General features: G+C 42.6%; 1 protein-coding gene across 1 annotated transcript in view; it reads right to left on the bottom strand.

Annotated features, from left to right (window-relative positions):
* The window catches only part of LOC143133588 (guanylate-binding protein 1-like), a 54,440-nt gene extending 41,861 nt beyond the window's left edge, over positions 1-12,579 (bottom strand). Inside the window, exon 1 of the mRNA XM_076293337.1 lies at positions 12,542-12,579. The gene's annotated coding sequence lies outside the window, so the exon portion shown is untranslated. The remainder of the gene's footprint in view (positions 1-12,541) is intronic.
* Positions 12,580-17,503: the final 4,924 nt, after the last annotated feature.

The following is a 17,503-nucleotide window of genomic DNA, read 5'->3' as shown; positions in this document are numbered from 1 at the left end:
TTGCTGGCACTCTAGGACAAAGCTCCCGAAAACGGCTTGGCATTCAATGAGTTAAGGGGCCATGTCAACCCATTCCATAACCACTAATTTCATGTACAGCGTCACCTAGTTAAAAACAAAAAAGTAAAAATGAGGTGTTGTAATCGCAGGTATCTGTGACCTAACATGGTCAAAACTGCACGAAATTGGAAGTGTAGGATCATTATGACACCCTCTGAAGGCACGCCAAGTTTCGTGGAATTCCGTTCATGGGCGGCCACACAATAAATTAATTTATGTTACTGTACACCAACTGGCCAGTAGGTGGCCGGACACAGTTTTCTGTGAATATCTCGAGAACCGTAGGGTCTAGGAGGACCACCTTTTTGTATGTCAGTCTTAAGGAGCCATGTCAACCCATCCCATAACCACTTATTTCATGTATAGCGCCATCTAGTTAAAAATTAAAAAGCAAAAATTAGGCAAAAATTAGGTGTTGTAATCACAATATCTCTGGCTGACAGATATTCACACACACACACACACATACATTCACAGTAGTCATACGTATGTGTCAGGACCCTGTCAGACCTGCACCAAACCCCGCCCCTGTTCTGTAAATATTTTCATCTTCCAGCAGGGGGCTGTAGCCGTGCAGGTGGGCACAGGTGTGCTGTCGATTGGTCCTAATGAGCCAGATGTTAAAATGGCCCGCTCTCAGGATGCAGAGGAACTCCCTCTCCTCTCGGCCGTCGTTATAGTGCTTATGTTATGTTATGTTATGCTGTCGAACACTTGTACTCATACCCCTAGACACTATGCACTACACTTTAGTTTTTAGCTTCCATATACTGACTTTTCTATAATTATTTAATAAATATACTTTATTGTTACTCTCGCGTGGACCTCCCTTTATGTTTCATATGCTTGAGCCAGCATGTGTGACATGTGGGGGATCTCGTCCGGAATCAATTCGGATTTGGTTGCTATTTGGTAGTGTTGCTTAATTACTTTGGTTAATTGATTTGCGGTTTCCGGTTTGCTGCGACGGTGAGAGGGAGTTCCACTGCGTCCTGTGCATAGATGCAGGATTACCTTTTGCATGCGGCTTTGTTCATGTGTTGCTTGGCGTTTGAGGCCTGGTGGAGACCAAATTAGGGTAAGTTGGAGCTACGTAAACCCCTGGTGTTAGGTGAGACCGCCTAAAAGTTTTTTGTTTTATTGTAAATTGTTTAGTTTAGGTTGGCGTGTCGAACGTGGGGAGACTGGCTAGCAATCTAATCGCAAGAGGGCACGCTGAAGACATAGGCTATGGAAATATTCAGGGTGTGTGCTAGTAGTTAGATGCTGGGGCAGCTCCTGTTAGTGGCCAGTTTATTTCCCCGGTGTTCTCTGACGCTTGGTTTCACTGAATAAAAGACGCGCATGATTTGGTTGATTTTAAGGGTTTTTGAATGAGAGAGGCATTCGTTGAAGTAGACAACGTAGATTATTTTGGCACCTGTTTGTTCTGTGAAGTTTTGTTGAATTACCAGTTGGTCTAAAGTTTACATGGAAAATCTCAGTGACTTTTTTTCTTTGCCATCGGAAGAGGGTTTGAATAGTCTTACGAAAGAACAACTGCGACAAGTCGCCCAGCATTACCGATTTAATTTAAACCTTCCGAAATCGGCTAACAAGAGAGAAATAAAACAATTGGTTGCGGAAAGATTGGTAGAAATGGATGTTCTTTCTTTAAATGTAGAACCAGATCCAATTGCTCCAACAGATACATCTACCCCTAGAGGTGGTCATTTGACGTTTGAGGAGCAAAGGGCTATACTGGAGTTACAAATTCAGCGTGATAAATTGTCAGCTAGTAGAGCTGAAGCGAAAGAAAAAGAACTAAAATTGGCAGCGGCAGAAAGGGAACAGGAAAGATTACTTGAATACGAAAGGTTGAAAGTGCGTGAGCGACAGATCGAGAGAGAAAATGAGCTTGAGCGAGAGCGGTTTAGGCTTATTGAAGAGGGCAAAATTCCAGGTGGTGGCCCTGATAGGTTTGGGCCTGCACCTCAGCCAAATCCAGAGTTAAACCTGTCAAATATGATCCGATTTCTGCCTAAATTTAATGAACGTGACCCCGATGTCTTCTTTTCATTGTTTGAAAATATAGCGAATGATCGTGGTTGGAAAGATGACGAATGTACGTTGTTATTGCAGGCAGTGGTTACGGGTCGTGCCCAGGATGCTTTTGTCGCCCTTAGCGCAGAGGAGCGTAAAAGTTATAAAGCGGTAAAAGACGCTATTCTGAAGGCTTACGAGCTCATTCCGGAGGCATACAGGCAACGTTTTAGAAATCGGAGGAAAGGGGATAGGCAAACACACACCGAACTGGCTCGTGAGTTGAATGGGGTGTTCTTGCGTTGGTGCGCGGCCGAAGGGGTTAAAACATACGAGAGTCTAGTCGATTTGGTCGTGTTGGAACAGTTTAAAAATATTATTCCAGACCGACTTGCAACTTATATAAATGAACATAAAGTCAAAACCGCGGCAGAAGCTGCAGTCCTCGCAGATCAATTTGTTCTGACTCACAAAAATAAACCAAGAGATCAAGCCCCCCATAGTTTTAGCCGTGATGATTTTCGCCCCAGACGTTTTACTAGTGGCCCTAGAGCAGATTATGGAGCACGAAATAAATCTGATGAGGGAAATTGCCATTATTGCATGGGTAAGGGTCATTGGAAGAAAGAGTGTCCCTTATTGCATGACCGACAACGAAACCGGAATTCCTCCAAGTCTATTTCTGAAAAGGCCGGGGTGGGTTTGGTGGCCTGGTCTGGCCGGACTGTCTCCTCTACGGTGAGGACTCCGACTTGTGATAACTCTACGGAGGGGTTGGGTGGTGAGAGCGCTCGTCCTTCCAAGGAGGAGTCGCAGAAAGGACGTAATGGTTCTGATGAATGTACTAGTGAGAGCTATGGTCCGTTTATTACAAGGGGCTATGTGTCCTTGGTCGGTAGTTCTGTTAAAGTGCCCGTAAGAGTATTGCGCGACACAGGAGCAAGTGAGAGCTTTATCGTTCAGTCAGTCTTGCCATTTAATAAAGAGTCCGACACTGGGAGCTGCGTCCTGATCCGTGGGATTGGGATGCAGACCATCTCCGTTCCTCTCCATCGGGTGGAGTTGAATTCTGATCTGGTGCAAGGAGAGTTTGTCATGGCTGTTCGTCCCTCATTGCCTGTGCCAAAGGTGGATGTGATAATTGGGAACAATATAGCTGGTGGATGTGTTTGGCCGGGTGTGCCACCACCTCCTGTTGTGAAAATTGAGCCCGTTTTGCCAGTTGAGTCTGATGTATGTGCAAATGAGTTCCCAGATGTTTTTACGGCTTGTGCGGTGACTCGGGCCATGAGTCGCGCACAAGAGGAAGATCAGTCTGAAAATAATGACCGTGCTTGTCCAATTTTACCTGTGTTACCGTCCTCTCTGTCTCGTGTTGATTTAATTGCGGCACAAATAAATGATGAAGAGTTAACTGAGCTACTTAATGCAGCATTGTCTGAGGGTGATATGAGGAGCGCGATGAGTGGTTATTTTACTGTTGATGGTTTATTGGTGCGTAAGTGGTTGCCATCTGATCATGACGTTCAAGAACCGGTGTTGCAAGTGGTTATGCCGAGGGAATATCGTGATTTAGTTTTGCAGACTGCACATGGTGGGGTTTCCGGGCACTTTGGTGTCCGCAAAACGTACCGTCGGCTGTTACAGCATTTTTATTGGCCGAAAGTGAAACGTGATGTGGCTAAGTTTGTGAAAACCTGCCATGTCTGTCAGATTGCGGGTAAACCAATCAGTCAATCAAACCTGCGCCGTTATGCCCAATTTCAGCAGTAGGACAGCCGTTTGAACATCTTCTCATTGATTGTGTTGGTCCACTGCCTTGTGCGAAATCAGGGTGTGCCTATTTATTGACTGTGATGTGCCAGACTACAAGGTATCCGGCCGCTTACCCATTGCGCAGCATCAAGACCAAGCCCGTAGTAAAAGCGCTGTCTCAATTTATTTCTATTTTCGGTATCCCCAAAGTCATACAAAGTGATCGTGGTAGCAATTTCACGTCGAAGATGTTTAAGGAAGTGTTGACTTAGCTACGCATTAAACAACAATTAAGTAGCGCATACCACGCACAGAGTCAAGGCGCTCTGGAGCGTTTTCACTCTACTCTAAAGTCTCTTCTGCGTGCTTATTGTTTGGAGTTAAATCGGGACTGGGAGGATGGGCTTCCGTGGCTGTTGTTGGCAGCACGGGAAGTTGTACAGGACAGCACAGGGTTCAGTCCAAACGATCTTGTTTTTGCACATAATGTTCGAGGCCCATTATCTGTTTTAAAAGACGGGTTGGAGAAATCTTCCCCTCCGGAAAATGTGATCGATTATGTCAATGGTTTCCGACGCAGGCTGTTCCTGGCAGGTAAGCTTGCTAGTGAAAATCTTGCTAAGGCCCAGGGGAGGATGAAGACTTATTTTGACCGCCGGGCAGTGGAGCGAGTTTTTAGTCCTGGAGACCAGGTGCTGGCTTTGCTGCCGATGCCTGGGTCGCCCTTTTGCGCGAAGTTTGTCGGGCCATATTCTGTTGTGCGTCAGGTGACAGAACGTGACTATCTGGTGGCAACGCCAGACAGGAAAAGATCAACGCAGTTATGTCACATCAATTTGCTGAAGCCATATTATTCTCAATCTAGTGGAATTGACTCCAGTGGCGAGCAAGTTAAATCTGCTGCTTTGGCTGTAGTAGAGTGTGGGCCCATTACATCTCAGCTGGTGGCAGCGGATGATGATGTGATTGGTCCAGACGACACAGTGTTACAGCCTCGGCTGAAAAATTCGGAGACTCTTGCAAATTTGGACTGTCTTTTAAATCACTTGTCACCTCAATGTAAAGAAGAGCTACAATCTTTGATTCGGTCGTTTAAATGCCTGTTTTCAGATAATCTCTCTTGTACAGATTTAATTCAGCATGATATTGATGTTGGCGACGCACAGCCTATCCGTCAACGTTTTTATCGAGTTGCTCCACAAAAGCAGAAGTTTTTAGATGCTGAAGTTAACTATTTACTGGATCATGGTTTGGCTAAACCCTCATACTCAAGCTGGGCGTCTCCCTGTTTGCTGGTGGGTAAGCCAGATAATACCTATCGCTTTTGTACTGATTACCGTAAGGTGAATAAAGTTACAAAGCCAGATTCATTCCCACTCCCCAGAATGGATGACTGTATAGACCAAGTAGGCTCTGCACGCTTCGTCAGTAAGTTTGACCTATTGAAAGGTTACTATCAGGTGGCGTTGACACTACGAGCACAAGAAGTATCAGCATTTGTGACGCCGTCAGGTCTTTATTCATATACTGTTATGAGTTTTGGCCTACGCAACGCGCCCTCAACGTTCCAGCGTTTAATGAACCATGTCATATCTGGTCTCAAAGGGTGTGCGGTGTACTTAGACGATGTGGTGGCTTTTAGTGACACCTGGGAGTCACACCTGTCGTGTATCCGTGCACTTTTTGAGAGGCTGGTTGAGGCAAAGTTGACTGTAAACCTGGCCAAATGCGAATTTGCTCATGCTACCATAGTCTACTTGGGGAAAGTTGTGGGTCAAGGTCAGGTATGCCCCATCAGGGCTAAGGTGCTGGCCATTGACCGTTTCCCTCCTCCTAATACTAAGCGGGAGTTAATGCGTTTTCTGGGGATGGTAGGATATTATCGGAGTTTCTGCTCCAATTTTTCCACTGTTGTGTCACCACTCACAGACCTCCTAAAGGGAGGGGTGAAATTTGTTTGGTCATCAGAGTGTCAAAATGCTTTTGAGAATGTTAAGCAGCTGTTAAGCTCAGCACCTGTCCTGGCTGCTCCTCGGTCAGATAGACCATTTAAGATTCAAGTGGATGCAAGCCAGGTAGGGGCAGGGGCTGTGCTTTTGCAAACAGATGATGCTAGCATAGATAGACCCGTATGCTACTTCTCACGTAAGTTTAATAAGCATCAGTTCAACTATTCAACTATCGAAAAGGAGGCCCTCGCCTTGGTGTGGGCGTTGCAACATTTTGATGTCTATGTGGAAAGTGGTGCACAGCCGGTGATTGTGTACTCGGACCACAATCCTCTTACATTTTTGCACACACTTCAGAACCCCAACCAGCGGCTGATGCGCTGGGCACTGTTTTTGCAGCCTTATAATTTAGACATTCGTCACATCCGTGGTACGGATAATGTCATGGCTGATGCCCTGTCCCGTGCCTTGGATGAGGATGACTGAGTGATTGTCATGTCTTGTTCTGTCTCATCTGTCCTTGTGTCTCTCCTGTCTCCTGTCCGGTCTATCCTTAGATTTGCTTTTTCCAGGCGCCGGGAGATTGCTGGTTGTGCTGACATGGAGGTTTGGGGGAGTCTAGAGGGTAGTGGGATGTTACAGACTGGTGATGGATGGGTTGCTTAAGTCTGGTTGGGTTATGGGTGTTGATGGTGGTTGGTTTCTATTGTTGTCTATGCCCTTATGTTTTTAAATATTTCATAGCTTAAAATGTTTGGTGTTTGATTATGTTTGCTCTTGGTGCAGACGTCCCACCAAGGTGGGTTGTCTGTTTTAAGGGGGGGGGGTGTCAGGACCCTGTCAGACCTGCACCAAACCCCGCCCCTGTTCTGTAAATATTTTCATCTTCCAGCAGGGGGCTGTAGCCGTGCAGGTGGGCACAGGTGTGCTGTCGATTGGTCCTAATGAGCCAGATGTTAAAATGGCCCACTCTCAGGATGCAGAGGAACTCCCTCTCCTCTCGGCCGTCGTTATAGTGCTTATGTTATGTTATGTTATGTTATGCTGTCGAACACTTGTACTCATACCCCTAGACACTATGCACTACACTTTAGTTTTTAGCTTCCATATACTGACTTTTCTATAATTATTTAATAAATATACTTTATTGTTACTCTCGCGTGGACCTCCCTTTATGTTTCATATGCTTGAGCCAGCATGTGTGACAGTATGACACATACACACACAGTAGACATATGTACGCATGCATACACATGCACACACACAGGCACACACACAGGCACACCCACAAGCACGTGCACGCACACACACACACACAAACATAAACACGTACACGCACAAGTGTAAAGATCACGCACAAGTGTAGGATCATTATGACACCCACCGTGGACGTTCATGGGGGGCCATAGAATAAATTAATTTATGTGTAGTGACCATACATCAACTGAGTTTTCTGTGAATATCTTGAGAACCGTAGGGCCTAGGATGAACAATTTTTTGCATATGTTTGCCTCCAGGGGTCATGTTAACCCATTCCATATGCACACATAAACAGATACACACGCACACACATACATGCACAGTAATCATATGTATGACACATACTCACATAGTAGACATATGTACACATGCATGCACATGCACACACACAGGCACACACACAAGCACATGCACGCAAACACACACACACACACACACACATAAACATAAACATGTACACGCACAAAATTCAAAAATTTCTCAGAATTATGAACAGGCAAGATGGGTGTGGGGTTGTATAAAATCCCACTGTCCTATTGCAGTGACAGGGACACTGTACTGCGGGAGATGTTTTCCTTTGCATGAATGTTAAATTGAGGTCCTGACTCACCATGGTTGATAAAGATCCCATGGCATTTATCGCAGAGTAGGTGGTTCCCTGATTTGCTTTATTTATATACACATACATAAAGACACACACACGTGCGCACACACACACACACATGCGCGCACACACACGCACTACACATGCACACACACATACATGCACACACACGACACGCACAAACACGCACACAAACACATAAACACACATACACACACACACACACACACACATGCACCCACACATACAAACACACCTACATACACAAACACACGCACACACTAGGGGTGTGAATCTCTCATGTAAAAGACGTTACGATTCGCATCTAGATACATGGGCACGATTCAATACAAGAAAAGATATATGTTCATAAAAAACGATTCAGTACGATTCGATGCGATTCGATGTAATTCGATGCAGTTCAAGAATGGAAAGCATTCTGAAAGATTTTTTATCATTTGCTCAAGGTGCACATTAATTTTATATTATCAGTTATTATGGTCACGGTTGTCAATTAGGCAAAAAAAATGTGTGAAAAAATGTGTGAATATGATTATCTAAACTGAGGTTTGTTTCATATACTGTATTGAAATGAAAAAAGAATAGTCTACATTTCAGTCAAACACAGCTGCCAAATACAACATATTTTTTTTATAGACTTTATACATTTTATAGAGTTATATCTGATTGTTTTCAGGGAGCTGTAGCCTTGTTGAGGTAAGACAATACCGAAATAAAATACACAGTGCTTAAGACAGTGCTTAACTCATTGAATGCCAAGCTGTTTTCGGGAGCTTTGTCCTAGAGTGCCAGCAATCTAGACCATTGTTGATGATTTTTGTACAGCCACAGCATATTCTGTGTTATAGCTATGAACACGTACAATAGCTCGATTAAAAGGTCAGACTTTAAGCTCTCAGTGGGTGCAAACCATGTATTTCTACACGCCTCTGTTCCTGAGAAATCCCAAGCTAAACAGTGGCTAGTTTTCATCAAAATCGCTGTTTTTTTCTAGAAATAGAGATATAACGTCTTTCATGAAATATGAAGTGTTGCCTGTTACTTACTCGTGTAAACATTCCGGGAAGTGATCAGTGAGACCTGGCGAGACTGCCACCTCGTGATAGACCCACGAAAATGGCCTGGTTTTGACCTGACGTGCATGCATCGCTGATTCGACCCAAAGCGGCAACCGAGTTATGATAAAATGTCCAGATTGTCCGTTTTCATGAGTTTCACGATCGTCATATATTTCATTTTCATTCATCACAGAGTTCCCAAAATCACATATAAGGTGTGTTAGAGTGTCTAGTTTAGTAATTAAAAAAAAAAGCTAAAAACGTAATATTACGTTTTTGGCACTCAACGCATGGGAAGGAAAAACGTAATATTACGTTTTTGGCACTCAATGAGTTAAGGAAATCCCTTCATCAAACATAAGGCTATACTCTACAGACTATCGTTGCTGTTAAGTGTTTCATTTCACGCTGGATTTTGAAAAACAAAAGAGTAAAAACTGTAAAACAAACGACCAAGTGCGAGTTGTCACATGCTTAAGTTGCAGTAGATGTATGGGTAATGAGGTCATTTGACAACTTTGGTTAATGAATGTAGCCAAAAACGAACTGCATTACCCACAATTCCGTGTCACATATAGTTTCAAAACCGGACGTGGGATAAACGCGCTGCTTGGAACGTAAATGAGAGTCTGAGCGAGCAGAAAACGTTGTGAACCGATTTGTAACAAGTAAATCGATATAATGACCGGTTCATTTCAGTTTTATTCCGATACGGGGCTTCACATATCGATGTAGCCGTATCTTACACGTTAAAAACGGATACCGATACGTATCGGTTAATCTTTACACCCCTAGCACCCACACACACACACACACACACAAAAAACACACACAAAACACATATACACAAAAACAACCACACACTCTGTAGACACTTAATTACAAACACACAAAAAAGGAACAAAGTAGGAAATGAACACAATTTGACAAGCGTGACTTATTTTTCTGAAAAAAAATATGCTGGACTGGGCGGCAGTCATATTTTGTACCACTCTGCGGTACATCTAGTCTAAATAACACTTGCCTGATGGCTTCTACTCTCTGCTGCTAACTGGTGCGTCGATGTTACCAGTTTGCAACAATTATTAGTTAACACTAAGTTGTAAACACTTCGGGAAAAATTATTAAACACGTTGAATATACCAAAAAACATTTACGTAATCGCTTTCTGACAAGACTTTTGCGGGACTTTTACTTAAACTCCATAGCTAGCCAACTATAGTAGGCAGTAGTATCTACAGTGTCCAACCATGTAGCCTTATGGCGACCTTACATTGTACGATTTTGGTCTGTTTTCACAGTCGGCGACTAAATTTCCAAAGTCGGACAGAAATCATGGGAGTTGTACTGGAATCGCGGCGCGCTCCCATCAACTAGATCGTTAAGTGTAAGGTGCCAATCTTAGCGGTTTTAAGTCAGTCGGAGTCAATCCTTCTCTAGTTTTGCCGTTACGACAATATCAAACATGTTTGATATTATCGCAAGTCTTTCTAGTCGTGGCTCATGCAAATAGTGACGTGAACTATAAAAACCAATAGTGACCTCTCTTCAACACCAAACAGGAAGGGGCAAAGTAGGCGACAGCTGTAGCCTATATGATTATTTGTTATTCTTATAATATTGGTCATTTCTTATACATATTTAGTCGGCTCTTCCACGTGACAGAACAACTCTATATCGGTTAGGGATGTCAGGCATGAAACAATGCTGCAGAAACACGAAAATACGACTTTGAGTTTAGTAGGCCAGCATTTCAGTTCCTGTTTATCTATTGCACAATGGGTAATAATTTAAGGGAATCTAGTTGCAGTCTTGTAAATAGTGACCCTGCAAGATTCCTAGTCATTGCAAAATCATAGTCTGTGACTTAAAACTCTACTATGTGAGAGGGTCTCAGACTGTAGTCTTTCAAAAATCTTTTCCAAATCTTTGCAAATCTTTCCAAAGTTTGTCAGTGTAAGGAGGGCTTTAGCAAGAGTTTGATTAGGAAAATATACATTTTCAGAGATCACAGCCCTCCTAAAAGTAGGCTAGTTAGTTCTAGCCCATTCAATTGCTTTGTTAATTAGCATTAACATTGCTAATCACAATTTGTATGCTAATACATCTTATGCATATTTAACCTTTACATTTCGACTCCACGCAGTAACTAGATGTACCGCAGAGTGGTACAAAATATGACTGCCGCCCAGTCCAGCACATTTTTTCCACAAAAATAAGTCACGCTGAAAGGCATATATGATTCTAACTGTCTCACTGAATTGCATTATGCACACTCAATTTCCACTGGTATCTGCTAGACAAGAAGTACCAAAACATGATTAGTTCATAGATTTCACATGTAAAATACATTTTATACAACCCCACCCCCATCTTGCCTGTTCATAATTCTGAGAAATTCTTGAATTGTGTGCATGTGTGCGTGTACATGTTTATGTGTGTGTGTGTGTTTGCGTGCATGTGCTTGTGTGTATGCCTTTGTATGTGCCTGTGTGTGTGCATGTGCATGCTTGTGTACATATGTCTACTATGTGAGTATGTGTCATACATATGATCACTGTGAATGTATGTGTGTGCGTGTGTATCTGTTTATGTGTGCATATGGAATGGGTTACATGACCCCTGGAGGCAAACATACGCAAAAAATTGGTCATCCTAGGCCCTGCGGTTCTCAAGATATTCACAGAAAACTCTGTTGGTGTATGGTCACTACACATAAATTAATTTATTCTATGGCCCCCCATGAACGGAAGTCCACGGTGGGTGTCATAATGATCCTACACTTCCAATTTCGTGCAGTTTTGACCATGTTAGGTCACAGATACCTGCGATTACAACACCTCATTTTTACTTTTTTGTTTTTAACTAGGTGACGCTGTACATGAAATTAGTGGTTATGGAATGGGTTGACATGGCCCCTTATGATCAACATACAAAAAAAAGGTGGTCCTCCTAAACCCTACGGTTCTCGAGATATTCACAGAAAACTGTGTCTGCCCTAACCTCTTTTCGGGGGGTTCAGTCCAGCGGGGGGGGGGCTACAGATCAAAACGAAAAACGACGGTTCCATGCTATCCATGTGGGGTTACATGCCCACCAAGTTTTGTGTACCCCGGTCTTTCAGTGTCCCGGGAATCCTTGACGAAAAAAAATCTGACTAAACCTATATGACCGCCGCTGCGCTGCGCTGCGGTCATAATTATGAGTTAATTCCCTTGAAAACCTTATGGTAAAAAAGGGCTATTGTCATCCATAAATATCAAAATTTACACCATCGCGTTTTTAATTATAGGCTACAGGAGAGGCAAGATGACAAAATATAGGCATTACCATTTATTTTCTTCCATTCAACAAAGTTGTACTCATGAAACATTGGAAAAACTTCAATACGGGTGCTAAAACAAAAAAAAATCCACAAACTTTCTTTAGGAGTTCTGTAGGCTTTCTAGATTCTGCTAAGCATTTGCAGACAAAAACAATCTCACATAGCCCTTTTCATATGAAAAAGTCCCCCCTCACTCTTCATTCTTTAAAAAAAAAATATATATATATATACATACATATATAATTTATGATAATTAATCAACAAAATCAAATTGAACTACCTGATACTAACTGGTTTAAAGTCAATGTAAAGTCCTGAGCCTCTTACCTTTTATAAATGATTCTGACTTGAAGAATTTCATTCCATCAAACACAATCAATAACATACAATACAGATATTTTGTGATGTATGAAGTTATCCATTACCATCTATTTCTTGAGTATACACATATTCACTTGGGTAAAATTGATTACAGAGCATGACTGACCTTTAAGTTGAAGTTATCGCTCCTCCTAAGTGGATCTCTAGTCCTGTTGAATGAAATGGCAGCTAGCTGAGGAGAGCAGCTTTATCAGTGGATAAGCTGAAAGGGAAACTAGTTTCAACAGGGGCGGAAACCTGGTGAAAGCTGAAAGCTAGTTTCAACAGATCCAATAGATCTCAGAAGTTTCCCAAAGCAAAAATTCCAAAGTATTTTTTATAGGGACGACCTTGAGTATTTCAGGAAACAATGGCAAAATGAATTCTGCACACATTTAAATAGTATTTCTCCATAATAGAGGAAGAGTCCAGGTGCTATATGGCCTGTCTGCAGTCCAGACTTGTCAAATTAGATGCATCATGGAATGAAAAACATGACTAAGAATACCCCATACTGTTGAGCAACAGAAATCCTATATCGGACAACATTTCCTTCTCAAAACTAGCAAATGGTCTCAGTTCATAAACATTTACAGAATGTTGTTAAATGAAGAAGTGAAGCAGCACAATGGTAAACATGCTCCTGTCCCAACTTTGTTTGAAACATGTTGCTGGCATCAAATTCAAAATGAACATATATTTTCCATGAATTAGTCCAAATTTTCATTGTCAACATTTGATATGTTGTCTATGTCCTTTTTGCTGCTAAATATGGGTTTATGTATATTATCGCATTCTGTTTTTATTTACAAGGATACAAGAATACAAGGAGGTTTATTTGTCACACACATAGCAATACTAACGTAAAGTATGTAGTGAAATTTCATTTGGTGTTCAGATTTTTCTGTGCAAGTGTGAAGAAAGAAAGATCAAGAAATATTTTAATAAATAGCAAGAGAGAATAAAAAGTGCAGTGTGTGTACAGTCCATGTGCAAGTGTGTAAAAAATAAAAAAGTTTATATAGTCTTGTATGTGTTCATGATACGGATTGCTTGAGGATAGAAGCTCCTCTTCAGTCTCTCTGTTCTGGTCTTGTAGCAGCAGAGACGTTTGCCTGACCTCAGTCTTTTGAATTTTATTTGCATTTTACACATCCCAACTTTTTCTGTTTTGGGGTTGTAATAAAAACCTTATTTTAATAACTGCATTTTGTGTTTACTTGTGCCATCTTTGTCTTATATTAAAATTAGTTTGATGATCTGAAACATTTAGGTGTGACAAACACGCAAAAAAATAAGAAATCATGAAGGGGGCAAACACTTTTTCACACCACGGTATATTTTCCATGAAATATTTTTTTCATTTTGAACATTAGATATGTTGTCTGTGTCTGTCTTACACAACGTCCCAACTTTTTCTATGTTGGTGTTGTATTGTAGTACACAGACACACACACACACACACACACACACACCATACAGACACACACTTACAAAGATAGAGATTCAATCTGAATCGTATGAGCAGACACACACACAGACAGACACACTACAGGATTTTGCATTCTTTTCTATGACTGTGTTCTTTACTTTGGTTTTCCTTCTTTCTTTGTGGCACAAGAGCCATAGAGATGTAAATGCTGCTATAGAGACATAGAGATGTAAATGCTGCTATAGAGCCAAAGAGATGTAAATGCTGCTATAGTCACATGATGTGAACACAAGAGCCAAAGAGATGTAAATGCTGCTATAGAGCCATAGAGATGTAAATGCTGCTATAGAGCCAAAGAGATGTAAATGCTGCTATAGTCACATGATGTGAACACAAGAGCCATAGAGATGTAAATGCCACTATAGTCACATGATGTGAACAATTTATGAGAATGATGTAAGACATCTGTCAGGCAGCATATAGTGAAAACAAGACCTTTCACAAAGCTATTTTATACTGTTGTTCATTTTGCTCATATACTAGTCCTATCTGTCCTATGTGCTCATATACTAGTCCTATTGGTCCTATGTGCTCATATACTAGTCCTATTGGTCCTATGTGCTCATATACTAGTCCTATCGGTCCTATGTGCTCATATACTAGTCCTATCTGTCCTATGTGCTCATATACTAGTCCTATCGGTCCTATGTGCTCATATACTAGTCCTATCTGTCCTATGTGCTCATATACTAGTCCTATTGGTCCTATGTGCTCATATACTAGTCCTATTGGTCCTATGTGCTCATATACTAGTCCTATCTGTCCTATGTGCTCATATACTAGTCCTATTGGTCCTATGTGCTCATATACTAGTCCTATCTGTCCTATGTGCTCATATACTAGTCCTATCTGTCCTATGTGCTCATATACTAGTCCTATTGGTCCTATGTGCTCATATACTAGTCCTATCTGTCCTATGTGCTCATATACTAGTCCTATTGGTCCTATGTGCCGTCTTCATTTTGTTTCACTTTAAGACAAGCATGTTCAAGTTTTTTGGATGCAGCTTTCTCAGGTGGCCATGCTTTTTTATTTAGAATATAGTCCTACTTAAGATAGTCAAGACCTTAACTGCTTTGTGCAGAGGTTTCGTTGAGATCTGAAGTCTGACTATCTACTGTATCTAAGCCATAGTCAACGTCTATTGTTGTGAAATCAGCCCCTGCATGTATCTGTATGTACTTTAAAATGGTAATAGCTACGTGCCAACACCAGGACCATACGTGACATTTGTCAAACAGTCAGCCAGAATGAGGATGAGAGTTGATGGGGACCAGTACCACAGTGGTTTCCTGTGTAAAGGCCTGTTACATGTGTGATTGCTTTGATGTGCATGAGAAATGTCATTAATAGGAGAACTCAAATTGTGCATGTACAGCTCTGAGACCACTGCAATATTTCTCTAAAATCAGCACCTCTACATGTATAACAGCTATTCCATTCCAGTGTCTTGAATTCCACCCAAAGCACACACATTCTACTTTTAATGAGCAGTGTTGGGGGGGCCAAAACTTTTTCACACAGGGCCATGTAGGTTTGAAATTTGTTTTCCCTTAATACAACCCCAAAACAGAAAAAGTTGGGACATTGTGTAAAATGAGAATAAGAACAGAATGTAATAATCTGCAAATCTCTTAAACTCATATATAGTTGCAAAAAGGACACAGGCAACATATTAAATGTTGAAAATGACACATTTGACTATTTCATGGAAAATATGTTAATTTCGAATTTGATACCAGCAACATGTTTCAAAAAAAGTTGGCACGGGGTAACAAAATGCTGGAAAAGTTGTGTTATGATAAAGAAAACAAAAGGAAGAATGTTTCACAACGGGTAATTGGCAACACGATTGGTTATGAAAAAGAGCATCCCAGAGAGGCAGGGTCTCTAGAAGTAAAGATGTAGGGGTATTCATCGCTCTGTGTAAACTTGTGTGCACAAATGATGAAACAATGTAATTTTAATGTTTCTTAACATGAAATTGTGTTATTTGGGGAGTTAATCATCTACAGGACATAATATTATTAAAACATTCAGTGAATCCAGAGAAATCTTTGCACAGGGCTCTGGCTGGAGTCGGTTTCTGTGCGACAGGGATGGAGGGGCACAGAAATTCAGCCCTTTTTACAGTGCACCCCCACTTGTCTCTGCCAAAGTTCACAGCAGACTAGCCTTTACAAGTCACAGCAAGCCTATTAAGGGGCAGTTAGCCCATTGTATGCTATACAATAGCAACCACACTGACATAAGAATACATTCTTTGTCTTAATTCCCACAGCAAATTTACACAACACACTATTAAAGCTATAGGGCTCACCACACGTTTACACAGCATACTATTGGAGCTATAAGGCTCAGCACGTTAACACAACAAACTATGGCGCTATTGAACTAGAGTGACAGCGGTAGGATTTAAACAAGGGCAGTCCAGTCATTAGGCAGTAGAGCCACGATCGAGGGGAGGGGTCAAGCAGGGAGAGCGAGAGAGTGCTTCAGAGTAGCCAGAGTATGGAGGAGTTACTTAACTTGGTGAGGGGTGAACGTCCTCACCCCTCTCCTGGTCCACGGAGCAGTGTGTACCGGAAACCTCCCAGAAATCTCGTCCGTAGTATCCATGTAGGTCCTCATGAAGAGGAAGGAATACAAATGGCCAGAGCCTAAGACGTCGAGGACCACTATAACACGAGCATGGCTGCACGGTAACAAACAGGGCCTGAGGGGCGGACGATTCCACCCTACTCGTTCACGCAGATAGCCCTTCACACGGCGGCGCAGCCCAGGGCGGTAACACAACAGCAGAGCGATCGGTCAGCTGATCCAGAACACCGGCATCCAGGGTCCCTGGCTTCGATCAGTCTCAGTGGAGCACACCTTTGTCCTGGGCTTCTCTCTCTTTCGTCCTGTATGATGTGCTTAAAAGGCTAATCCCAAAAACAGTGCACCAATCACCACCACCACCACTGAGCTAAAACACCTGCGGCTCATTAGTAAACAATGAACGGCTCAGGGGCCGCCATCTTGGTGCCCCACCCTCAGCTTTCCCATAGAGAACTAAATCCCCAGCAAACTTGTTCCCCACCTAGTCACCCCGTGACACACCCCCCCACTAAAAAGGGTTCTAGTCCCAACCAGTATTTTAACTTGCCCAGTCCCCATACCTCTCTGGAGGCCGTCCATGGGTGGAACTCTGAGAGCACCGGGGCCCCGGCCCCTGGTCGTCCCCACCAGATGGTAATACTGGCACCCAAGCCCACCCGGCCTGTGGCTCTTCGATTTCCATCCTCCCTGCCGGGTATTGGGGGCAAGGCCGTAGGACGTTTTGGTGTAATACCCACTCTGGGCCTGGTTTCCCTTCTGGCCTTAGGGTGTAGACAGGCATGCCGGGTTGGTGGCACCGTACGATGACATATGGTTGGGGTTCCCACCCGTCACTCAACTTGCCTTTCCCTTGTTTTTGGCTGTCTCGGACAAGCACTCTCTCCCCGGGCAGCAGCGGTGCATCCTGTGTGGTTCTATCGTAGAGGTATTTCTGGCCGCAGCTACCCTGGGTGTTCCCATGCTGCCTTGCGCGCGATTTGATTCACGCTGCTAAGG

The sequence above is a fragment of the Alosa pseudoharengus genome, unplaced genomic scaffold, assembly GCF_046254945.1.
Source record: "Alosa pseudoharengus isolate Yale_2024_CS ecotype anadromous, Long Island Sound unplaced genomic scaffold, YU_APseudo_1.1 YU_APseudo_1.1_scf_2, whole genome shotgun sequence".
NCBI classification, from domain to species: Eukaryota; Metazoa; Chordata; class Actinopteri; order Clupeiformes; family Clupeidae; genus Alosa; species Alosa pseudoharengus.
This window is presented reverse-complemented; position numbering and strand designations above follow the sequence as displayed.